The sequence below is a fragment of the Haemaphysalis longicornis genome, unplaced genomic scaffold (assembly GCF_048455015.1).
Source record: "Haemaphysalis longicornis isolate Haplotype H1 unplaced genomic scaffold, Haemaphysalis longicornis Haplotype H1 scaffold_11, whole genome shotgun sequence".
Taxonomy (NCBI): Eukaryota; Metazoa; Arthropoda; class Arachnida; order Ixodida; family Ixodidae; genus Haemaphysalis; species Haemaphysalis longicornis.
Window position 1 is genome coordinate 62,350,838 of NW_027526214.1, and position 27,425 is coordinate 62,378,262.

A 27,425-nucleotide genomic window follows, 5' to 3' on the forward strand; every position below is an offset into this window, starting at 1 on the left:
AGGGTCGCTGTCGTGTTCACGACCTTGTCGCCGTATCTCCCAGCGTCCGACGTCTCATTATCGAGCAGTTCGTCTGGCGTCTCGTCGACAATACGGTCGTCGAGCTTCCTTATCTGTTTGTGGAGCGCTTCAATTCGTTCAAGCAGAACGCTCACCTCGGACGCCAAAAGTCCAGCCTGCCCTCGCAGCGCTGCTTTCGCTTCGACAATTACGCCGTCCAGCTGAGAGCGGAGGCTTTGGCGATGTCGGAGTAGCCGTTTCATGGTGGTCAGCTGGCGGCCAGGGATTCTGGGGCCAAGGTCACCGGCGCCGCGTCGGTTCCACGGGCTTGCGCGGCTCCGGGTGACTGTGAGGTAGCCTTGTCTTGAGATCCCGGGTTTCCGGCACCATGTAATGGACCTCGAGGTCCTCCGGCTGCCACGCCGTCGAGAGAGAGCGGAGAGCGCACGTCAGATGATAATGAGGGCTTTATTCGAACTGGAGCGCGTGAAGCGCGAGCGCGTGCAACCGCGTCTTTGTCAAATGAAACTGATGATGATACAGCGTCGTCTGCTACAACGTAGAAGAGGAAGAAGTTCCAACAAAGCCAATCCAACGTGTGGTGTGAGAAGGGCATTAAACTATAGCATTTACTAAGTGTCAGTTCAATTCCGCAATTCGTGTGTACAATTCGTGTGTGTGCTTCTTCAGCCATGCTCTCCGCAGTTCATGAAATATTTGGTGCTTTAAAGAACACAGTGGATGCTCTAACAGCGAAGGTTGGAGAGCTGTTGACGGTCAGAGATGTGTGTGGAAAGCTGGCTGAATCTGTAGGTGAAGTTCAGAAGTTTGCTGAACACCTTTCCTCTAAATACGACACCGTACTTTCTACAGTCACGGCTAATCAGGCTCAAATTTCTTAACTGCAACCTAAAGTAGAAGCAATTTCTAGTAACGTGGTAGGACAACGACATGCTGAACAATTGGAAGACATGAATGCGCGAATAAAGGAGTTGGAACAATACAGCAGAGTTTGCAACATGGAAATTTATGGTTATCCTTACAAGGCTAACCAGGATCTAGAATCTTTCTTGGAAGACGTGGCTAGTAAGCTTTAAATTGCAGACTTCACTCCCGACGATGTTAATGCCATGCACCGCTTGCCCAGTCGTGATGACAGTGTCGCGCACATCCTTGTCCATATGCGAACTGTCTCCGCTAAGCAGAAATGGTTGAGCGCTAAAAATGGTCTCGCTTCGCTGCAGCAGGATGGCTCCTTTCGTCGTCTCTAATTCAACGACAATTTGACCCGCATGAACAGGAACTTGTATCGCTTGGCCCGTGCCCGAGGAAAAGAGCGCAACTGTAAGTTCGTGTGGACGAGAAAGGGCAAAGTGCTGGCGAGAAAATCGTAGGGAGCGCCAGTTCTTCGTATCGAAAGGCTATCAGATCTTGATAGGATTGTTTAAGTATGAACCACGCCGATGCTGTCACGTGTTCTTCTTTTGCGGTTAGTGCATACGGTGTTGTCAGTTAAAAACGGTAAATTTTTTCGATTACCACACGTAAATATCCGTAGTGTTCACACGCACTGGGATCACTCTTGGGTGGAACCTCTCCATATTGTTTAATTTTTTTTATGTTTTGGTCCTTAGGAAATAAATGTGCCTTCATTTCTTCCCCCGCAGTATAACATGCCCTGTTTCCAGTGGTTCTCTTACACCCGACCTATTGGAAGGGAAGAGGCGTGGCAGTATTTAAAAAGGATAACTGTTCGGTATTGGAATGCACTTTTGCGTTTTTGAACGCTGAAGTTGTTGCCCTGCGTATGAGCCCTCCCGAGTTATCTTTGGTTTTATTACCTGTTTACCGTCCACCATGTTTTAACGGTCGATTGTTTTTAGAGGAGCTTGATTGTGCGCTAGCGTCCGTTGCTCGTGAAGACAGCATTTGTATGGTTGGGGATATTAACGTTACCACCCTTCGCCCAAACATCACTCTTGTAGGCGATTACCTTGATACTTTGTCTAAATTTGGACTACAAAATACCATTCAAAGCAAAACACGCGAAGAACTGCTTTCTGGTTTCTTAGTCTCATCATGCATAGATCACATAAACGTCCGGGTTGACAGTCTCATTGTAAAGTCTGCAATTGTTGAGACTAAACTGGCTGATCATTACTTTGTCTGTAGTTTGTTAACAAAGGAGGCAGCTACACCCCCTACTGCTTGTGGTAGAATACAAATCTCGTTAGTATATCTAAAGTTCTTTGATAAAGTAGTCGAACAACATGATAGGCAATACTTTATTTTAACCACACCCCACAGTACAATTTACGCTGACTTCGTTGCGCTGTTTAACCAGTTTAAGCAACTAGCTACACGCGTTGTAACTATCCGACAACGTAACTTGCACAATACTTGGATGCCTCGTGAAATACTAGGTGCAATAAAAAAACACACTGGGCCCAGTCAAAGCTAGGCCCAGTCAAAATTAGGTCAATTTCATTTTTCAATCCTTGATGTCTGCATTAGCCTCGAATGTAAATGAGACTATCTGCTGGGTTCCAGTCCATTCTGGGATCACTGGCAACGTGTTGGCGGACGAAATTGCCTCCTCTGCTGCACACAAAGACACTCTGGGCATAACAAGAGTGCCTTGCATCGACCTCAAACCACCTATAAAACAAGACCTGCGGACATGCCGAAAACATTGCAAACACACTGGACTGAGGGGCTAGACATCTACATGTTAAACAGCAACACTTGGGAAAACGCACAGCTGACTTACAAAACAGACACACCGAAGTGGGTTTTGGAAGGTTACGGATACGCCACACACAAGTAGCACACTCCCGCCTGCTCACTGGATCGCCAAGACCCTTGTGCGGCATGTGAAAAAGGCCATTCGTAATCCACCTGCTCGTCCAATGCAAGGCAGTTGGCACAACACGACGCAAACACTCCCTACAACTATTCAGACAACACGTCCCATTACACCCATCATACTTTTTAAGAAGCGAAAACATCTTTTCAATCAAGCCGGTGTTTGAGATTCTCATTGATGCCAAATATTGACATCCCATTTCTTATAAAGAATCTTGACAACCTGGCCCCTTACACTTGTCATCTTCACTGACTTTTGTTTGGTTTTACTTTTACTTTGACCTAAATGTGTTAGTACTCATATCATTGAAATGAACTACTATACTTAAGAGCTCCTTGGCCTCAGTCGACCTTGCGGAAAAAATTGCAAACATCGTCATCATCCCAACAGTATTAGAACTATTAACCGTGCGGAGACACTTTATTAAGCTTTGTGGGACCGCCCAAAGCAGAATCCTCACGTCTGGACTATTCGATGCACAGTCTTTGCAAAGTGTTTACAATACAGCCATGGCATGTAAGTGGCGACTTGTGGCAAGGTGACATCACGCCCCTTCACAATATTAATTCTTCAGTCACCACGTGCGGTGCTCGGTTTTTGTACTATAACGTTGTAGCAGCAGCTCCAGCGAAATCGCTAGATCGAGCGCCGCACCTCGCGCGGCAGCCCAAGCGACATGGCGGGACACGCGCGGGGGCGCGAGCGCAAGAGCACATGGGGTCTCGCACAGTTCCGACAAAATAAAATCTTCTTGTTCTTGCTGACGAACGGTCGTCCTCTCCGAGGCTCCTTTCTCGCGGCCGACATAGCGCCCTACAGTTGGTGACCCGGACGTTGGAAGGTAGGTGCTGAAGGAATAGCTCATGCAGCAGTGTGTCATCTATGGAGTGCGAATGCACGCCAATGAGTTGCTTCTTGAGCCGTAGCAGTTGTCGTGTCCTGCGGTCGTTAAGCTCCTCGGAGGAGAGAAGCTGCTGGATCCGCGTGCATTTCGAAGCAGCTGTGCGCTCAAGGAGTGTAGCCTTGAGCTGGTCGTAAGGCGCTGCGGTGCGGGTGCGGTTAAACGAACAGAGGATGTCGGAGATCTGCTCTGCGGCTGTCGGCGGAAGGGCTCCGACGACGTGGAGAAATTCGGTTTCTTGAGAGTTGATCCGAGCCAGCTGGAATTGCGCCTCTGCTTGCAGAAACTGGGTCATCGGGTGGCGCTCTCAGAATTGCAGAAGCCGAAAGGCCAAGGCTGAGACTACTTCGCCGGCTTCTCGTGAACGGGTTCAGTCCTGGTTGTCGAGGGACATGGCTCTACATTAACCTCGTTGGCGTGTTCGGTAGGGTAACCGATTGTATGGCGCTATGTCGGGCTAGAGAGAGGAGCTTCGGACAGGATGGCCGTTTGTCAGCAAGAACAAAGAGATTCTATTTTGTCGGACCTCTGATACACCCCGTGTCTTCGTGCGCTCGCGCGACGACACGGGGTCTCGCGAAGAAGGGATACCGACATAGCGCCCTACAACGTCATCGCAACGACCAGACGGAACGCCGCATTTACTCTGAGCCGAGCGGATCCCTCTTCCCCATGAGTCCCACCTAAAATGTCCTCCAAGCTTCACGAAAGGCAGCATTCCATCTCATACACTTCACAGATCTCAATGACTACACCGGGAATGTAATGCTCACAACTTTACTACCGTTTGCACTGTTTGCTTGGTGCTAAAAACTGTGATGTAAACGTCCTGACATCTTCAAGCCACATGACATATTTCACCCATAAAATATTGCATGTTTTATTACCAACTGTATCCGGTTGACACCAATGATAAAGTCATGGTCTCCACTAAACCTTGAGTACACACTACAATGAAGTACAGTATTCTGCGGATATGGTTCGTTTTTCTTGTGCATAATTTACCGCATATTGTTAAAATAATTCCATGCTTTGGTTTCAGAAATTTTATTTATTCTTTGTGTACCTTCCAGATAATGTTTTACGCCTTGCTGTGTTATAGTTTATAGATGCCATTTGTAAGTTCAGCTTTCCAGGAAATTTCTTAGCTTTGGCTTCCAGGCTACCCTGTAGCTTGATTAATTTGTGTTGTGTATGCATTCATGAAATTACCTCGACCTGACTTGCATGTTGTTAAGGTTTTTTCATCGTAGCCGTGGTGTTGTGGCTTGTTTTTGTTCATTGCAGGATTATTGAGCGGCAATAAATGACCAAACAAACATCAAGGAACCAATGCAACCTTTTTTTGTTTAGTTATTTTTTGGGGATTTTTATTTTCGTTTTTGTCGACTGTACACATAGACTAAATTCAGTATTAATCATAACGCAGTAGAATTGACATCGTGCGTTCTATGCGTCAAGTTGGTCAGTACCGCTGTACCTTCGTAAACCAGTGTCACTTCGAAAACTTTTGAAACAGGTCAGATCTACTTTCACAAAAGAAAATGCCCATAAAAGGGCTGCAGGTGTTTGCTCTGTACTTACACTTCACCGCAGTCGTTGGTATTTGTACTGCTTGAACATGTCGGTATAACCTAGTCCCTGGTAGCACAATAAATGATAACGTAGCTTTATACATTGAACGGTGGTTTTGAAAACATTTTTGTAGAATTTTTATCGAGATATCTTGTTGATTACAAGTTATTATCTCCAGTGTCTATAAACTAAACGTTCCCTTCCATTGCCAAACAGACCAACGACTCTGGCTCTCGCTAGTTTCTTTCAGATTCCAATACTCTTCGATTGCAGAAAGAAGCCTCCTCACAAGATATTGCAGACACATTTTTCCAAAATGCCGTGAACTCCTCGACTTACATGAACATGTTTCTAATCGGATCGAAACTGTTCCCGATGTATTTATGCATGAAAGCAGCCTCTTCACAAGGTATTGCAGACACATTTTTCCGAAATGCTGTGAACTGCTGGACTAACTAGAACTCATTTATAATGTGATCGGAACTGTACCCGATGGATTTGTGCATGTCCGGCGCTTCGCCAGACGTGGTAGAGAACGTTAAAGATGTAAGATTCACACAGCCCGCTTCCCCAGGACAACATGGACTGCTGCTTCATGGCTGTGGTGCAAAACCACTGAAATGGTAAAACAATTTTAGCAAAGTAAGTCCAGGCCTAATGATCAAAAGCATTCAGGCCAATAGCATTTTCATCAAGTGCGTTAAAATACTTTAAGTGCGTTGAAAATATCTTTGCACAGCACATTGCATATTTTGCATTCAGAGATATTGCCACGAACTAAGCATTGATTTTTTTGTTTATGTTTTGTATATACTGCCTGGCCGCGCCCGCCTATGGTATCTATGTCCCAGGGGGAGCGCGTGTTCCATTCTTTATTGTCATGCTGCTTGAGGTATCTTATTCAATTACGCCTCGCACGGGGCACCTTGTGTATGATTGGTGACGGTACTTGCGGTACCGCGGACCCCGAGTCCCCAAACATAAACTGTGACCTACCGTGGTGATGTGTTTTTAAGCTGAAGGGTAGAAACCTCAAACGGTGGCCGTCGGAGCTCCGGTCAAGCTCCGGCGGATGTGCGCCCTGTCTGTTGACCAGGCAGAGAGCTCCGGGACCTCTCTCGGTGTCCGCGAAACCCGAGCGAAGGAACTACCTCCGTCCCCTGCTTTTTCCTGTGCCATATCCAAAAACGCCCTCCAAACGTAATGGGACCCTGGAAAGTGTTGGCACCGAAGCATCTTTCCCACCTCTTCCTGCCATCAACGCCCCGAAACCCGACAACTACCCCCGCTTTTTGATAGTTGAATCTGTAGACAAATCCAAGCCTCTTTCTTCACAATCCGTATTCCTTATATCGAAGTTTCTCGAAGCCATCCTTAGCAAGAGGTACAATGCTAAAAAACTACGAACAGGTGTGGTCTTAGTTGAGTTCAACACGCAGCTGCAAGCCACAACTCTCATCAGCCAAACATGCATGGCCGGCCTTGATATCAGAGTAACACCCCACCACCGCCTCAAACACTCTAAGGGTGTGATATCTGAGTCAGATCTCGAAACCGAGACAGAGACCGATCTGCTCGAAGGCGTAAAAGACCAAGGCGTGACAGCACTAAGGTGCATCGTCTCTAGGAGAGACAACAAAGAAATAGCACAAAGCATCTGATTCTCACTTTAGACCGCTGCATACTGTCCGGCCATGTCAACGCTGGTTTATTCTGTTTGTCTGTCCGGCCGTTCATCCCGAACCCGCAGTGCTGTTTCAAGTGCCAGAGGTTCGGGCATGGTACCAACTCCTGTTGCAGCAGAACAATATGTGCCAAATGCGGCCAACATGATCAACTCTTGGACAACTGCACTGCAACCAACTTCACCTGCCTGAATAGCCAAGGTCCACACGCAGCATACTCTCGCGCTTGTGAAAAGTTCCATCACTAAAAAAAAAATCAATAACGTGAAGGTAACCAAAAACATCACCTTCCCAGAGGCGTGAAAGAGGTTCGCCTCTTTCCCCCTGGAGAGGTACGCCGACGCCGCTCGCCGGGGGCGGAGCGGCGTCTTGTTTCGGCGGGGATCCAGTACCGAGAGTCGGACTTGGTCCCGCCTCCACCCCCCATGGCTGCGTCTTGCAGCCCAACCCGCCTCCGCACTGCTCGCTGAGCCAGCAGCGGCTGTGGTGCCATCCACGTCTGGTGGGGATGCTGCTGCACCCACTGTTTCTTCCTCTCCACCGGCCTGAAGCACACGCAAGGGCCCGCAGGGGGTGGAGACTGAGGAAGCTGCAGCAATTCCCACAACCGCCGCAGCGCCTGTGCCACCCGGCGCGCTCCTCACACCCTAGGCGGTCACGGCTCAAACGAAGGGCACCAGAAAGGGTGCCAAGTCGGAGGGTGGGTCCGGTACACCGGGTACCCCTTCCAAATCTGATGATGAGATTAATGTGGGACCTTTCCTGTCTGCTTTGCAGAAGAAGGAGGGCGACCCTCCATCTAAACCTCCAGAGACGGGAAAAAAGCCCCTCCCAAGAGTACTATCCCCGAAAGACCTCACGTAAATTATCACACTCCTGTAGCTCTAACACATCATAAAAGGAAGAAAAAACACAGTTCAATGGAACTGCAGAAGCCTTCTGAATAATCTTGACGACGTGCATGAGATTCTGCATGCCAATCAGCCAAGTTTAATGTGTGTCCAGGAAACACATCTGAATTCCAAGCACACAATTTTCTTGAATAGTTACGTGGTATACAGAAAGGACAGGGTTGGCTGTACACACTCTTTTGGCGGTGTGGCCTTAATCGCGCGCAAATCCTTAGCTTGCCACCCTGTCACCTTGAACACCGTCATTGAGGCTGTAGCCGTCCGCACAATAATATTTAATAGGTTGATAAAGGTATTGTCAATCTACATCTCTCCTGATCTTGCACTTCTGAGCTCTGACTTTGAGGCGCTGGTCGACCAGCTGCCTGAATCATACATCCTAACAGGCGACTTCAACGCACACAATTCTCTTTGGGGCTCTTCTCGCAAGGTTGCCCGAGGTCACTTGATAGAGAAGTTTTTAACATCCTCTGGGGCATGCCTTTTCAAGAAGAAACAGCCTATATACTATCACAAAGGACCCAATATATACTCAAATCTTCACTTGGCTATTGGTTCGGCAATCCTCTTTCTGTGTGTTGAGTGGGGTGTGGGCGCTGACCCATATGACAGTGACCACTTACGCACTTCACTAACATATATGGGTAACGGCCCAAGCGGTTCATCTTCCCATAATAGGTTCAATGAAACACGAGCTAACTGTAACACAATTACAGACACATCGAAACAATACTACACATTCATAGGACACCTACACCTTCAAGAAGCTACCCAACTCCTCACGGCGCACATCCTCGACGCCGCCCAAAGGTCCATTCCCCGTGCCTCTCGTGCCCCGTGCAACCAGAGGAGGCCATGGTGGAATGAGGACTGTAGGCGGGCGCGAGAGGCCCAGAACACGGCGTGGGGTATCCTTCGTCGGTACCCCGCGTCGGGTAACCTTATTTTCTTCAAACGGGCCAAGGTGTTCAGAAAACGTGTGCGCCATGAGTCAAAACGAGAGAGTTGGCACACCTTCTTGAGATCCATTAATTCATACACGGACACACACAAAGTCTGTACACATATACGCGAGCTCAAAGGACAACAGACATACAGCCTGCCCCTCGTTAGCACAACAGGGGGAACACTTGAAGACCAGGCTAACACGCTCGCACAACACTTCGAACACGTGGCCAGTTCCACACACTACACAAACACTTTCATGAAACACAAAACATCTGCAGAAAAGTCCCTGGGTGATACCAAGACGCAAACTTCCTCAATTCTTTATTTTCAATTCATCAGCTGAAGGCTGCTTTGACCGCATGTACACAGTCAGCTCCAGGAGCAGATGAGATTACTTACACAATAATACAAAACTTACACCCAGACAGCCTTAAAGCACTCCTACACTTATACAACAGAATATGGTTTTCGGGGCACATTCCACGCTCTTGTAGGGAGGCCATAGTAGTAGCTTTCTTAAAAGAAGGGAAGGACCTTTCCTCTCCTGCCAGTTATCGTCTCATTGCCCTGACAAGCGGCCTGTGTAGTCTCTTTGAGAAGATGATAAACAGGAGACTCGTGTACTTCTTACAGTACAATGATCTTCACGAGAGCGGCCAGGCAGGCTTCAGGGCGGGGCGATCTACCAACGATCAACTCGTTGCATTAGAGGCGTATATAAAAGATGCTTTCCTAAATAAGCAGTACTGTATGACAGTATTTTTTGATCTAGAAAAGGCGTATGATACTGCTTGGAGCTATGGTATCCTCATCGATTTGAAGTCATTTGGCATATTGGGTAACATGATGAACACGCTTGCCAGTTGCATGTCCTAAAGAACGTTTCGCGTGCGAGTTGGAACTGTACTCTCTAGGGTACATGTGCAGGAAAATTGAGTGCCACAATGTGGCGTTTTAAGTTGCACCCTTTTTATTGTGAAAATGAATTTTCTTAGGAAGGCATTGCCACCGTCAATTTCCTGCTGAAGTTTTGGAGACGACGTACAATTATCCTTTAAGTCTTGTAACCTGTCCGTCTGCGAGCGCCAAGTCCAGCTTGGTGTTAAGAAGCTTGCTGGCTTGTGTTTTGTTTTCCAAGCGGCGTGGCATCCTGCCAGATCCTGACATTCAACTCAATGATGACTCGATTCCTGTCAAAAAGGAACACAAGTTTGAGGTATATTCTTTCACGAAAACTCACATTCATCCCACACATAAAACAACTACAACATAAATGCTTAAGAACAATGAATATCCTGCCAGGTGCTCTCGCACATCTCTTTTGGTGCTCACAAACAAGTTGTTTTACGTGTTTTTACCAGCTTGATAGGTTCACGATTGGACTATGGTAGTGTTGTCTATGGGTCAGCCACTAACACATGCCTCAGAATGTTGACCCTGTGCTGTATCTAGGGCTCCCTTTGGCGTGTGGTTCCTTCAGTCCAGTTGAAAGCCTGTATGTAGAGTGCAACAAATAGAACCTACAACGTGAGTGAGCATACACAGATCTCCTTTATGCTTTTAAAATTTCATCAATGCATCGCCATCCATTTAAATCAGTTTTTCATGATACATCGATGACTGAACTCCTTTTCAATCGACCATCGTTCTCTGCGCCCTCCTCCTACAGAGTTAGAGAGGAAGCGTCAGAGCTTGCTGTCTCCTTTTCAGATACAATCCAAAGTTCGCTAACGGATTTTACACCACCATGGCATCTCCGCCCTGTATCATGCGACACATCTTTCACACAAGTAGATAAAAACCGAGCTCCCACATGTGCAATTCTGCGCACTTCTTGTATTTGCAGCCGAAGTACCACTTTTCTGAATTTTATACGGATGCCTTTAAAACCTACACCTTGGTGTCCTGGGCGGCGCATGGGCCCGGCCTTAGTGTCACTAGAAATCGTAATAGTAATGAAAGTATCTTTACGGCAGAGGCTTATGGTGTACTTCTTGTTGTTAATCATATACTTCAAAGCCACATCCCACTATCCATTATCTATACAGATTCCCTCAGTGTTGTGCGGACATTCTCGTCAAAAAAGTCTTCAAAAAATCAGGTCGTGAATCTTACCATCAAAGGAATTAGGTATCTGTTTGTCCACAAATTTAAACTCGCCCTTTTCTGGGTCCCTGGCCACTGTGGTATTGCCGGGAATGAAATAGCGGACCGGATGGCTGCTGCTGCTACGCTCCTGAATACAGTAGACATAACCACATTACCCTACACCGACGTGAAACCACACATCAGACAACTTCGGAAAACATGGCAAACACACTGGAGCGAACAGACAGACAAGTTACTCGTAATAAAACCACTCTTGGGACCATACACCACCGACACACGTAATAGAGACACTGAAGTCACCTTGGCTAGAATATGGATAGGGCACGCGCATGCAACGCACTCGCACCTGCTCACTGGATCTCCAAGACCTCTGTGCAGCAGGTGCGGAGAGGCCCTATCCTTGATCCAAATCCTCATACAATGTAACGCACTCGGCAGTACACGACGCAAACACTTCCCAAAACTACACACACGACATATTCCACTACACCCGTCACATTTCTTAGGAGACGATGCCATGTTCTCTGTTCAGCGCACCTTTAAGTTCCTATCTGAAGTTCACTTCTTACAACTTATCTCATATCACCCATAGTTTTACCCCTGGTCCTACACACCAGCCACATTATTTATCTTTTAACCACTCATGTTCTTCACCCTATCCCTTTACACCAGCTGTGCTCATAGTCATTAACTGATTTTATTCGTTTTCCCTCCTCACCAAATAACTTGGTATTTGGCGCTCTTTGCACATGTCGGCCTTGCGCCAATAAACTTAAACCCTCATCATCATCATCATCATCACTTTATTATGGAGAGTGGTTCGCCCTACCCTCATTAGTCTCAAATTATTTTCTTTGATCCGGAATGTTCTAGCTGTAAATCGACGGTTCGAGAAACAGTCGCGTCGAAAGATAAAAGCCTGCAGAGCCGACACCACAGTATTGCGATCTCCGACGCTTGCTTGCGTATGTAACTTTGTTGACTGCTGCTTCGCCGCCTGTGTATTCTGAGTGGTTAAGGGAGCACAGATCCGCTCCAGACAACGTGTTTTGATTAAAGGCAACTGCGTCGTCTTTGGCTCGTGACAATTTCAACTTGAACAAAAACAAATTTATTTTTGGCATGTGTTGGTATCAGATTTGGAGTGCGCAAACGAACATTGAAAGGCTTTATATCCTTGCTGGTACTATAACCAGGTTTTATTTTATTTGTTGTAAGATATAGAAAAGAATTTATATGGTGGAACAGTGTGTCCTTACTAAATTGCAAAGAAACTTTCTAATGTGCATGCAGCGTGGCAGTATGAATATTTAAACACAAAACTCTTTCGTGTATGGTTGCACATAGGGTGCTTTTCGCTCTCAGTCAGAGAATGGCGGTAGTATAGAGTAATAGTAGTCGTGTACACTACAAAAGTCTCGAAAACAACAGGTGTGATAATATTGTTTTTAGGGGCGGTTTCCATCCGCATTTTTCGACGTCTTACTCTGCGGAGTTCTTGTGGCTTCAGGTATTTATTGTTGTTCACATTAGAAATGTATTGTTTTAGTCCCCATCTGAGATGCAAGAATTGTACGTGGTAATTCAGTAGCTTTTTAGGTCATGTCGAACCAATAGAAAAATATTTAGCTTGTTATGTTGCCAGTAAACACTTCATTTGTGTTTTTAACACAACTGTCAATATCACCCTTATCATGCTGAGTTACCTAATTTGCGCCCTTTCGGAGGCTTTTTCTTTAAAATTTGTCGACACAATATACGAAACCACATTTTTTAGCACCCACGTACGACACTCACAGCTGCTAAAGGCTCGCATGCTGTTAGAATGTTGAAGCAATTCCGTATTCGAAAAAAAGAAGTGTACAAAAATACCCTTTTCTTGATATACCAATACGTTCGCCTTAGTTTAGAGAGAGAGTGTGAATATTAAAGGTACACTATGTGCTTGGCGGTTTTGCGTCTCAAGAGAGGGCACAGGTCTCACTGCGGGATGAAAAAGCGATGATAGGAATGGTAAATAGACTACAATGAAATAATAGGAAGGGCTCTGAAAGAACTCGCGCTGAAAAAGGCTATGAAAAGTTTATATACATACACAACACGCAGTCTAAACGCTCATCGTATAATAAAACCGGCACTCACACAGTCAAAACACCCATTCACCCACGCACCCACACACACACACGTACGAATACACTCACACAAGCGCACACGCACACGCACGCAGGCACAAAAAAGGAATCAAAAGAAGCAGTGCGTTTAGGATTCAACAGTTCCTCACCGGGTGTTGAGGCCCGACACCTCGAGCCATATTCTGGGGAGCCCAAAGGTCTCCACCGCAGCATGAGTGTCCTCCGAGGATGCAGGATGGCTCCAGCCGTTCTTTAAGGGTAGCCCTATTCGCGGGTACCACGACTCGAGTGTACGACGGGAACCGGCATACGTAGGGGAAGAGCAGAGCATAGGCGCAATGATTTCAAGGTCCGGGCAGTGGGCTGCCTTAAGTGAGTCCTTGCTACCGTGCTTGTGGGGGCGTGCTGCGCGTTACACCTGATGGAACGGGACCGAGTTTCGATTTGTTTTTTGCATAACATCAACTGGTGAAATGTTCCCATCCCTTCTGGAGCGACGAAAATCTTCGACAGTTCCGGAGCTCTATGCTCTGAAAAATGCAATCGTTAGCATACTGCGCCATGTAGCGAAATAATGGAGCATTTTCACGTACTACAAGACAGCACTCCGAAATCTATCGAGAAGTAGATTTCCCCCTGACCGAACCCAAAATCGCAGCCGCTACATTTTCCCTGCTCTGCTGGCCACAACATTACATTGCAGTGTAAGCCTGGACATAGCGGCATCAAAGGTAACCAAAGAGCCTACGAACCGGCCCATAAAAGCTTCGCTGTTTGCTGTTGCGATGTCCGCTGCATACGATCTCCGTCGTCATGATCTTCTGGAGCCACAATCTTTCTTTGCGAGTAAAGTACAAGCAGTGACTTTATTTCGACATGTGCGTTTCCCCTATGTAATGACCTAATATCCTTACCTTGGAAACCTTTCAGGGAAACTAGGAATGAGAGGTTAGCAGGTTGACATATTTTTTGTTGCTGAAAGGGTGCATGTTTTACCTTACAGTTCCGCAGTTATACTGTCGCAATTTTTTTTTGGTAGAAACATTTATTTCTTCATAAAGTGTAGAAATCAAAACACTGACTCCCCAATATCATTGGAGCACTATTTTTTAAAACCCCAACAATTCTATAAAATATTCTTTTAAAACTTCGAAATGCTCCAGTGAGAGCTTGTAGACTTAGTAAGGCCAGTATATAGGAACAGACTATGTCGCCATTTGAGAGTGGCCCAAGTGCATTTGGCCTTAATTATTTAGTGTTGTAAACTTTGGGTTATTATATTTTTAAAATGAATATGTCTTGCCCTGCCTATAGTGGTCGTTTTTAGTACGCCTGCCTCATCAGGTTCTTTTTTGGCTGAAGTCCAGGCAATTGCCTCGGCTTTTAAGCGCTCGTAAAGGTATACAATACTGTACAAGTCCATTTTGCATATACATATGTCCTCAGAATAAATTTATCGCCCTTTACAAGGGTAACTTGAGACTGTTCGTAAGTAAGGTATGTATATTTATTTTCATTTATATTGGTATTTTATATTTAGGTTTTATCTGTGTATAAAATATATTAGTGTCTATATTTATATAAATAAATTAGTGGCTACGTATCCAAAGCAAACACGTTAGGTGTTAGCTATATAAAACAGAGAAAATGAAAAAAAAAATAAAGCCACAAAATTCGAACTGAAGCCGTAGAATTACGCACAAAACAAAAGTATAAAGCTGAATGCCTACATTAGGCACTTCAAATACTCAAGAAATTGCAAGAATATTGGAACTTTTATATACTAATACCGAAACAAGTGAAACGAACACGGAACAATTACATTAATGTTTAACCGGAACGCAAAGAAAAGTAGAAAACGGAAAGCAAACGTTTGAGCGAGACAACACAAAAACTAGCTCAAAATAAAACTAAGCTGGACAGCCTTGTAGAGCGACCAAAAAACAAAGAAGAGCTTGAAAAAGCCGTGCAGCATAAGTTTGACAAGCCATCTACACAAGAAAGAGAACTTGACGGAAGAGCTTGTAAAACGAATCGTCGAATTTTAGAATACTTAGTCATCAAAAGAAATTACCCAGCTTAGAACTGCCATAAATAATCTTTAGAGGCAGAGTCGTCGACTGAATACTAAAGCACACGGAATCCCGCATACTGAACACGAAAGTTTCTGTGAGGAAGTAATCAATTGGCACTGAAAATAAAAATTCCACCTATCCCGACCATGACAAAACAGCGGTGCACAGGCTTCCCGCCATGCCAGTCAAGACGCCTGGCGTTATAAATAATTTTGTTAACCAGCCGCTGCGTAATAGCTGGCTTGCGAAGAGGCACCCGCACAAAGAACTTAAAGACAAGTGCTTCTTCTGTGAAAACATTACTCATAAATCGTGCGCCTGGCTTTCAACAAGAAAAAGTGGGTTAAAAGAAACGGATATGCGTACGCTTGAAATTTTTTTTGGTAAGGTATTTCTAAGAAAACATTCTGGTGAACCATTCATGGTTATTTGTTATTGGAAGAAAGGAGGAGGATCTTGACACGCTGGGAATGTTGTAATGGTCCTCCCGTGCTCTAACGTTGAATTTGTTTTCTTAGGTACAAGGAATGCTCAGCATTCCAATTTTTGTTTTAATCTTAAATTGTCAAAGCATGAAAAACGTTTTTCAGTTTTTCTTTTAAATGCCTGGAGTCTCAGAAACATGTGTGAATAGGTTGACTTGTTTTATTCTGATATAAATAATTCCTTTGACATATTAGGTTTCAGTGAAACATGGTTTATGAGCACGATGATTGCGTTTTATTTTCGGGTTATGAAATTTAAACAGCTTGCCGGGCACACAAACAAGGTCACGGTGCCGCTATACGTCTGCGGTCAGATGTTTCTTATGAAGTACCTTCAGACTCCAAAATAAGCGATGACAACTTTGAGTCTATTACCATCAGATGCAACGATGTACTCATCACTGTGATGTAGAGCCCCCCATCTTTATCAGTGAATGATTTTTTTAAACATTTAAAAAGATGATGGAGGCTGGTATTGAATGAAACTTCATATAACATGTATAGGTGATTTCAACAAAAATATCTCTCATAACCCCAAACAAATCTTCTTTAGAAGAGCCGCTTGAATCAAACTGTTGTGCCCCTAATGGGGCACCAACCCGAGCCCCTAAACATAAGCTGGAACCAACGTTGGTGATCTGTTTTATGGTGAAGGGAAGAAACCTCAAATGGTGGCCGTCGGAGCCCAGGTCAAGCTTCGGAGGATGGGCACCCTGTCTGTTTACCAGGCAGGGGGCTCCGGGACCTCTTCAGCAATCAGGGTGCGGCTGACGAAAAATGTACCCATGTCTCCCTGCTTTTATACTATGCCGTATCGTATTTTCAAACCCCCCCCCCCCCAAACATGATCGGCCCCCGAAAAGGGTACGCACCGAAGTTTCATTTCAACCTCTTTCAACAACTGTCTTTTCAACAACCGTGAACCGCTATTCTCTTTTTTTCTTGTAATTGATTCAACTGACACAGCAAGATCTGTCGCTTCATTGTCTGTGTTCTTACTATCGAAGTTACTGGAAAGTATAATTGGTGTGGCATACATATCCAAGAAACAAAGAACTGGGTAATTGCTGGTGCAAGGCACCACGCAGAAGCAGGCAGAAACACGCAGAAGCAGGCAGAAACAGGCGGCAGGTGCATAAACATACGTAGAGAGGACAAAAAATCCCGACGAAGCATCTCATTCTAACCTTTGAGAGGTCAACACTTTCGCAATCTATAAAGGCAGGTTTTATCGGATGCCCAGTCACGTCTTACATCCCTAACCCGCAACGCTTAGTGTGCCAACGGTTTGGGAATGGCAATAACTCCTTCCTTGGCCATCTTACCTGTGCCAACATGACCACCCATCCGAAAACAGCAACACCCACATTTTCACCTGTGCTAAATGCCAGGGGCACCACGCTGCGTGGTCCCGCAATTGTGCGAAATTTAAACATGAAAAACAAACCATCAATATAAAGATCACAGAAAACCTTACCTTCCAAGAGCTGCGAAAGAGGCTTACCTCTTTTCTCGTGGGGAGGTACACAAACGCAGCTTGCCAGGGGTGGAGCAGCCTCTGGTTTCGGTGGGGACACAGTTCCGAGAGTCGGACTTGGTCGCGTCCCTAATCCTAATTCCCCCCCTTTTTTTCAGTGTTTCTGCACTGCTCGCTGAGTCTCTGCACTGCTCGCTCAGTCAGGAGTGGCTGCGGATGCAACTCGTCTCTTGGGGATGCCGCTGCATCCACTCCTTCCTCTCCACTGGCCCAAAGCGTACGCGAGAGCCATGAGGAGATGGAGACGAGGGAAGCAGCTGCAGCTCCTACTCCCACTGCACCACCTGCGCCATCGCCGGCTTTCTTGAAACGCTGGCTGGTTGCGGGCAAAGACAAATGTGCCCAAAACGGTGCGCGGTCCAAGGAGACTGATCACACAGGCACTCCGACAACATCCGAGGACGAAATGGACGTCGGACACTTGTCTGCGGTGCACCGCAAGGAACGCCTCCCGACGCCAACGCCTACCAACAAGCCAAGAAAAGACGAGAGTCACAGCCACGAAAGACGACACATAAACAAACACACTCCAGTAGCTCTCACACTAAATATTGGAAAGCAAATAATATTGTTCAGTGGAACTGCAGAGGCCTTCTGAATAATTTAGACGACCTTCACGAGATCCTGCATGCTAATCAGCCAAGTTTCATGTGTGTTCAGAAAACACAACTGAATTCCAAGCACACAATTTTTTTTAAATAGTTGTATGGTATTCAGAAAGGATAGGAATGGCTGAACACACGCTTCTGAAGGTGTGCCAATAATCGCCCAGAGATCCTTAGCATGCCACCCTGCCACTCTGAACACTGTTATTGAGGATGTAACAATAGGCACAAGGATAATTAACAGGTTTCCATTTACATTCCTCTAGATCTTGCACTTTCGAGCACTGACTTTCGATGGTCGACCAGCTGCCCCAACCATACATCCTAACTAGCGACCTTAATGCGCACAAGTCTCTTTGGGGTTCTTCTATTACAAGTACCCGAGATCGCCTGGTAGAGAAATTCCTCACATCTTCAAAGGCATGCCTCTTCAACAAAAATAGGCCCACATACGTAATATTGCACAAAACACAAACTCATATCTTGGCTTGCCTATCGGCTCCGCAGTTCTTTTCTTCTCGAGTGGGGTGTGGGCACTGACCCATATGGCAGTGACCATTTTCAACCTCACAAAATATATAGGTAATAACCCATGCAGTCCATCTTCCCATTACAGGTTCACTAAAGCAAGAGCTAACTTCAATACATTTACAGAGACATCCAAACTAAACCACAAAACCATTAAACACCTACACATTGACGAAGCTTCCCAACTACTCACGCCGCACATCCTCGACGCCGCCGAAAAGTTTCTTCCATACGCAACCAGAGACCGCTTTCGAATTAGGACTGTAGGCGGGCACGAGAGGCAAAAAAGAAGGCGTGGATTAGCCTCCGTCGGTACCCCACGTAGGGCAACCTCTCTTTGTTCAAACGGGCCAAGGCGTAAGGAAAAGTGTGCACCGTGACGCAAAACGAGACAGTTGGCACACCTTCTTGACATTCATTAATTCATACACAGACACACACAAGGTCTCGACACATATACGTAAGCTCAGAGGAAAACAGACACACCGCCTACCCCAGGTTAGCACAACAGGGGACACACTCGAACACTAGGCTAAGACACTTGCACAACCCTTTGAACACGTGTCCAGTTCAGCACACTACACAAACAGTTTCATGAAACACAAAACATCTGCAGAAAAGAAGTCCCTCCATGATAGCAACAAGTCGCACACTTCCTAAATGTCGCTTTGTCAATTCATGATCTGAAGGCAGCGCTGACTACATGTAAGCGCTCAGCTGCAGTTGAACACAAAATCACATACACCATGATACAACACCTACTCTCAGACACCCTTGAAACAGTTCTACATCTGTACAATACCATTTGGCTTTGGGAGCCTATTTTCGGGCGTTGCAAGGAGGCCATAGTAGTGGCTTTCCTGATGGAAGGGTAGGAGTCTTCCTCTCCCGCTAGCTATCTGCCCATCGTTCTTACAAGCTGCCTGTGCAAGCTCCGCGAGAAGATGTAAACAGCGTACTTGTGTAGTTTCTTGATTACAATGGTGTTCTCGGGGGCTGCCAGGCAGTCTTCAGACGGGGCCATCCACGAATGACCAACTTGTAGCCCTTGAGTCGTACACTAGCACGGTTTTATTCACAAACCATTTTGCGCAATGGTGTTTTTTTTACATTGAGAAGGCGTAAGACACTGCCTGGCGCGATGGGATCCTCAGTGACCTGAAGTCATTTGGTGTCTCAGGCAACAAGATGAACACTCTTGATTGTTATTTGTTCGAAAGAACACTTCGTGTTAGATCTGCTAGCACACTCTCAAGGGTTTATGTGCAAGAAAACAGTGTTCCAAAAGCTGCAGTTCAAAGCTGCACTCTCTTCATATTGATGATGAACTCTCTTGGAAAGGCACTGCAATCTACAATTCCTTACTCATTGTATGTATACGACGTCCAGGTATCTTTTTAATCATGTCATATGTCCATCTCAGAGCGTCTTGTCCAGCTCGTTGTCAAAAACCTTGCCAGCTGGGCAGACAAGAAGGTATTTAAACTTAACACAAAAAAGCACCCATGTTGTTTTCTCCAGGAAGCGTGGGGTCCATCCGGACCAAGAGATTACTGTAATGACATTTCTATTCGTGTGAGGAATAAAAACATGTATTTAGGTGTGGTGCTGGATGAAAAACTTACGTTCTTCCCCTACATTAAACAATTGAAACATAAGTGTTTTAAGGCTCTCAACATTGTTAAAATCATCTCACACCAGTCCTATGGAAGCAACAAGCAACTCCTCTATTATTTTTTCAAGCCTAGTGGGGTCTCATTTGGACTGTGGAAGCGCCACGTATGGGTCCGCAATAAAAAAGGCAATGAAAATGCCCGCAGCAGTGCTGCATCTGGGGCTTCGCCTTGCACGCGGCGCTTTTCCCACTAGCCCAGTCGAGAGTTTCTACGCGAAGTGTGATAAATGGTCCCTATATCACCAGAGGATTTATATGGACTTGTATGCCTCGAAAATTGTGGTCCTCTTTAACCACCCTTTTAATTCCACGATTAATAATACAATCTCACAACAACTTTTTTAATTGCCGTCCAATCTCTGCATTTTCACTTAGGGTAATATAGGAAGCCTCTGAGCACGAGGTCCCCTTTAGAGACATTAACAAGACACCGATCACTGATTTTACACAACAATGGAATCTGCGCCCTGTGCTCTTTGGCTGGTCTTTTACGCAGCTTGATAAGAACAGGGCACCAAGAATTGCAATTGTGCAGCATTTTATGTTTGTGCAGGATAAATACAGGGCTGTAGAGTTTTTCGGCGATGCTTCCAAAATGTTCACCGCGGTGTCTAGTGCTGCTCATGAAATCAATTTTGAAGCAAGTAGAACCATGAAGGCACAGACAAGTTTTTTTCGGGAGAACGATACGGCATCATTCTGATTGTAAGACATATAGTTGAACTTCATATTCCTAAATCCATCATCTACATATATTCGATTTGCATGTTCCGTGGGTTGCCATGCGCAAAGTCCTCAAAAAACCATGTCGTTAATCTTGAATTCAAATCAATTATGGTAGCTTATTGTTCAAACCATGGTTGACCATATTGGGTGCCCCGCCAGTCTGGCATTGGCGGAAACGAACTGGCAGATGAAATGGCCGCCACTTCTGCACTCAGAAATACAGTAGACATGATAACACTACCTTACACAGACCTCAAGCCACACATTAGACAACAACTCCGTAAAGCGTTGCATGCAGACTGCAGCGAAAAGACAGACAACAAACTACACGTAATAAAACCACACTTGGATCAATACACTACTGACTCACACAACACGCACATTGAAGTTACCTTAGCTAGGTTACGGATAGGCCATACACATGTAACGCACTCGCACCGGCTCACGGAATCTCCAAGACCCCTGTGCAGCCGGTGTCGGGAGGGCCTATTCATGATACACACCCTCATTCACTGCAAGGCACTCGACATTAAACGACGCAAACAATTCAGAGAACTCAGCAGACAACAAATTTCATTATATCCAACATATTTTTAGAAGAAGAGGCCATGTTTTCTGTTCAGCGCAACTCTAGTTCCTTTCAGACGTTCACTTCTTACACTTGATCTCGTACCACCCATAGTTTTAACTCTAGTCCAATACACCAGTCACCTTATTTTTTTTACCCACTTTTGATCTTCTGCCTGGCCCTTTACACCAGCTGGATTCATAGTCTGACTTTCTCCATGGTCCTGCAACGAATTTTTTTGTCATCTATTCAACAAAAAATTTCTTGGCGCTATTTGCCCTAGCGGGACTCACGCCATAAACCTTCGGGCATCATCATCAACCATATGGTTGTCACGTAGGGATGAATGTGCCAACAAGAGTATCTTTCAACTCCCAAACAATATTAGACGTCTGTATTACTAGTTTTCCCAGCGACAATGTTCTCTCACGTACGCTTGCATCTAGTATCAGCGATAATCTATCACCTATCGACTTCCTTCAAAGAAACCGTCGATATCTAGGCAAAATGTTTTGGGAAGAAGCCTAACAGAACATAGTATTAAGGTGTTCGTTCACAATGTCTCAAGTTTGGAATGGGAGAACGTCATAGAATGTACACATACGAACACTTGCTATGAAACTTTCTGTCGCATTTCCTTGCTGCTAATAACGCGTTTTTCATACTCAATGTAATACAACAATGTAGTAAACGACGCAAACCATGGATTTCGGCAGAGGTTTATGAGCGAATTAAACGCAGACATTGGGTATTAAAAACTTTCTAAATACTACAAGTGAGAGTGACCAATTGAAGATTAAAAAAGAGTGAAATCAGTAAGGATCATATAAAAGCATAATAATCCTATTACATGGTGAAATTCTCTGGAACGACAGTACATGCGCGTTTAGTTTGGAAAACTGTTCACGAAATACCTTAAAAAGTGCATTGACGAGACAGTTTTACTTCCTCCTGCAAAGCTTGTTCGATGCTGATATCGCAAATTTCGTTAATGATCCCTTTTCAGCCGTTAGTTATCCACAATACCACGTAGTACAAATACGTGCGAAAATTTTTTCACCTCAAATTGTCTCTACACCAATTATTTGTACCCAACAGATGAGCATAAATTATTTAGTGAAAGTTTTCTCTTAAAGATGGATGTTCTTCCGCCGCAGGTGATATAAAATCGCGACCTTTAAACGCTGTGAGTTCCATAGTGAACATACCACTGGTGTAGTTCACTAATCTTATTTTTTCAACTGGCAGTTTCCGGACAAAATGAAACTGGTGCGAGTAGTTGAGTAGTTGCTATCCATAAAGGGGGCTCACATAGACATTTAAATAACTGTCGACCGGTCTTGGTGCATTCGATATTTACAAAATTATTTGAACAAGTAATATATAAAACAATCGTCGAGTTTTGACTTCAAATAACTTATTTGTAAAGGAGCAATACGTTTGCACAAAAAATTAAGTCACTCGTGTCGGCTTTACTTGCTGTTGAAGAAGAATAATTGAAAATATTGAGAAAGGGGCTCTAACACTAGGCATATTTCTAGACTTCAAAACACAATTTCACAGTGTTTCACACGACATAATACTGAAAAAGCTTCGTTTTTATGGCTCTCAGGGCACTGCGTGGTCTCTTTTAAAAACCTATTTGTCTTCAATAACACAATATTAGGTAGTAAACGATCCTAAATATGATATAACAAATAAATATAGAGTCCCGGAAGGGTCAATATGTGGGCCTATATTGTTTTAGTATACCATAATGACATTATGGTAATGCAAGGGAATTCTTAATTAGTCCTATACGCAGACGACGCCAAATTCATTTTTTCAGCCGATGACACTGATTAGCTTTTCACGTGTGCTAACAATTGTTGTCTGGCTTGAATACGTGGCTTACGCCTAACAACTTACAGCTGAACACCGCGACAACATACCTACTTTGCAGATCTAGAGGACAAGCTGCACCCGCAAATTGAGCCTAAAATTCAAGAATTACTATGTCGGCCAATCACAAACAGTTCGATTTTTAGGGGTTCTTCTTACCGAAACCATGCCCTGGACGCCACATGTAGATAACTTGCGGAAAGACCTTTCTCGAGCAGTACGGGCTGTAAACAGCCTGCGACAGTCTCTACTGAATAAAATTAAACGGCAAATTGGTTATGCACTTATCTATTCTCGACTACGTTACTGTAGCCTTGGGACGTCCACTACAACATGAACTTACAATACCTTTTTTCGTTACAAAAACGGCCGGTGTGTGCTATACGTAACAGATTTCCCTCCGACAGTTGTATGCCTTACAACAAGGTAAAAGCGATAACAAATATCAAAAAAGTGTATAGGTGTGGGCTGTTTATACAAATTATCGTTGGTACCAATGCGATTAAGAACAAACTTAATCGCAAAACAATATTCAAGGACAATTTAGGGAGAGCAGCAATTGGTTTCTCAAATATTCGGGTTACTGAATCAGTATCCCGTGATCTTAGACCTCTTACACACCTATGTTTCTGAACACAGTTCTAAAAAACAGGGAAACCTCTCTTCCTTGGTGAAAATTGATGTATTACTGTTTTGTCTAGATTATATCGAATGAAAACCTCCCTAGTGGTCACTCCATGGTCCTTTGTAATTTATGTTCTGGTAGTCTGTATAGTTTTTGAATGGTTTGTGTAAATTACCTTGTTCTTGCTTTAAAACTATGACTATTAGGATATACCATCTCTAAAATAAAGCTTCATTGTGTGTATGTTTTAAAAAACAGATTTCTGGTTGTGTTACTGTTTTAGTGTATAAGCATGTTTTGTGCGTAGTTTAGCAATTTCCTTTCATTTTCAATACTTTTTATGCTCACAGTTAGTGCACTGCATGATTGGCGGTACACAGTTGTTGAATGGGTGTGGTGGCACGCTCAGGCGTTAATTCTGCCTTTAGCCCCGCAACCCAAGACAAACTTGCAGAAAGCATTGTCTTGAATAAATTGAAATTGATTTTAATTGAATGTGGAACATTTTAACAAAAAAAAACTGAGAAATATGGTGTACTTTTTGAAACCAGCAAAGCAAAACAAATAGAAAAGGCATTATATCAGAATGGCCCTCGCGTTCTTCTGCCTATCGAAAATTTTGGTTCTTTATTTCAGCAATAGTAGAAAATCTCAATCGAAAACTATAAGGAAGCATACTTAGCAAAGAGTGCTAATTTGAAAAAGTGATTCCAATATACGCAAGTGCCGTAGAATCAGTACGCGATCCAAATTTATATAGTAAAACATGCGTTAAAAGAAGTAGGGTGAAAGTAACATGCTCAAAATGTGCAGATCAGGAAGGGCACCAAATGATCACAACAATTTCAACTTGAGTAAAAATGTTTGTTTAAAAAAAGGCTGATAAACGACATTTGCTTCCACATCGACAATGTGTGGAACGCGTGAAGATACTGCTACAGGTGAAAAAACCATCATGGGCAAAGCAAGTGAGCCAGGTGCCCGCACAGCACAAGGTAAGCAGTTCTATAACTCACCGTTTTTAAATGCTATTGAAATAAAACAAGCATGTAACAAAGCTTAGCAGGCATTTTTATTTGTAAAAACTAGCATCAGTAGCATTCAGTCACCGGTATGCTCTTCATATTTGTGAAAATTTTGCAAAACCGCAGAACAACTTTTTGCGAACTTTGGTAAGTACTGTTCCAAGTTTTAAGAGGCTGAGGCTGTTGGCGTCTCCTGTCGTCGTCGTCGTTGACATAATTGTCGTCTGACGTAGTAATGGAAGGAAAACCCCGCGGCACTCGTATACGCCTCGCCCTAGAACGTAACCCCCTCTAAAAAACTCCGGTTAAATTGTTTACGCCTCACACGGAAACGCTTGGTAACCCATGCAAAAAAGCACCGGGACACTCTTTTACGCTTCGCGCTGGAGAGATTCGGGCTTCAAGACCACGTGAATTGTGCTGAAGGGCTGTATACCTCTACCCCCGACAGTTCCATATTTATTGGCAAAAACGCCAAGGCGCCAAGAATACACCTACGCAGTTATACACATGAATAGCGGACTACTTTGATGGACGACACAATTTTATGTCAACCGCGAAGGCTCCACTCCTCAATATACCGTTGTAAAGTTTGTGCCAAAACGTGCCGTTTAGAGTACGGTGCTGTTCATCCTGACCCTCATTTCACTCAAAAGAATGCTGCCGCGTTGAGTAAAGATCACGCGATACGCAGATGATTTCTTTGTGTGAAGCGCTTCTCTTTCCAGACAACATACGTCACAGCAATTAGAGAGCTATATTAAACCTCTCTTACTACCTAGCCGCCCGCACCCTTCAATTTTCTCCAGATGAGAGCGTGGTCGTAGCTTTTATACCGAAAAATATAGATCGCTATCCTTTGTTACTTGGCGGACGCATAGTTTCGGATGCATGAGGTAACTTTATAGGAGTTTTAATAGAACGCAACTTTACCTGGTTAAACGAGCACAAACGGATACGGAGCCGCAATTTTTCGGCTGGTCAGGTTTTTAAAAGTGATTGGGGCAGTGATTGCCATTCGATGGTTATGCTGCACAAGAGCTAAGTGGATGGAGGGCTGCGTTACAGCCTCCCTATTCTGCATAAATTATGAGGCAAGCCCGAAAAGCATTCTGGAATGACGAAACAGCAAGATACACACCTGTTTTAGACTTCTGAAGGCATTTTCGAGACTGGGGATCCCAGCAGTGAAACGTTGTATGCCTCTTTAACTAAGTACACGACGGGAGACCTTTGGATTGCACTTGAGGGGTCGCCTAAACGCAAAAACGTGTTGTTTGAGTGGTATCTCCGACGAATAATGCAGCTGCGAATTCGCCCAAACCGTTCATAGCATACCGTGGTCTGTTCCAACCCAGCCTTCAGAAATAATGCCGCAACACTTCCCTCGGTGGAACCTCGTTCTGTTACAAAAACATCTGGTAACCCAGTAATTGGCCGCAAAAAGAGTATGCCCCATTAATAAATCGTCCACATGGTTCAGCACTACATGTATAGAACGCATTAGGCAAGAGCACTCATATACACGCATGGTTCATCAACCATGCAAAGCCCTTCTTTTGGATTATGCATACCACTTACTGTTGAAAAGTTTTCATTACTTCTGAACCGACGAATATCATCGACGGCGCGTCAGCTCTGGGCTCTGAAGGAGGGAATCGTTTGCATCCCACGCAAAGTGCCGCATTATTGGACCATTGTCTTGGACTCTTAGGCAGCTCTGCGAGTCCTGTCGAGAAGAAGTAGATTTCCCCTTAACAAATCGCCGCCTGTGACATTTTTGCCTACTTTGCTGGGCAAAACAATAAATAGCAGTGGAAACCTGTACACAGCAGCATCAAAGGGAACCAAAAATCTAACCAACCGGCCCCTCACAGTTCTGCTGTTGGTTATTGCGATGTCAGCCGCGTATGATCTTCGGCGGCTTGATCTTCCGAACGCACAATCTTTCTTCGCGGGTAAAGTACAAGCAGTGACTTTCTTGCGACATGCGCGTTCCCCTGTGTAATGGTTTTACATCTTTTACGTGGAAACCTGTCTGAATAACTATGAATTAAAAGTTAAATGTCGGCAAATTTCTTGTTGCTGAAAGAAGTGCATGTTTTACCTAACAGTTCCACAGTTATGCTGTCCGGAAATGTTTTTGGTAGAAACATTTATTTCATCATTAAGTGTAGAAATGAAAACACAGACGTCCCAATCTTATATGAGCACTATTTCTATAAAACCCTCTGTAACAAGTTTTCGAAAAAATACTTTTAAAACTTCGAAATGTTCCAGTGAGAGCTTGAGGACTTAGTAAGGCCTGTAGAAAGGAACCGACTCTCTCGCCATTTGAGAGTGGCCCAAGTGCGTTTGGCCTTATTTATTTAGTGTTCTAAAGTTTCGGTTATAAAATTGTTAAAATGGGTATGTCTTGCCCTGCCTATAGTGGTCGTTTTTAGTACGCCTGCCTCATCAGGTTCTTTTTTGGCAGAAGTCCAGGCAATTTTCTAGGCAACTAAAACGTTTGATGCATACTGTGTCTTCAGCTAGAAACGCGCGTTGGGTTGACGTCGTCTAATGAAT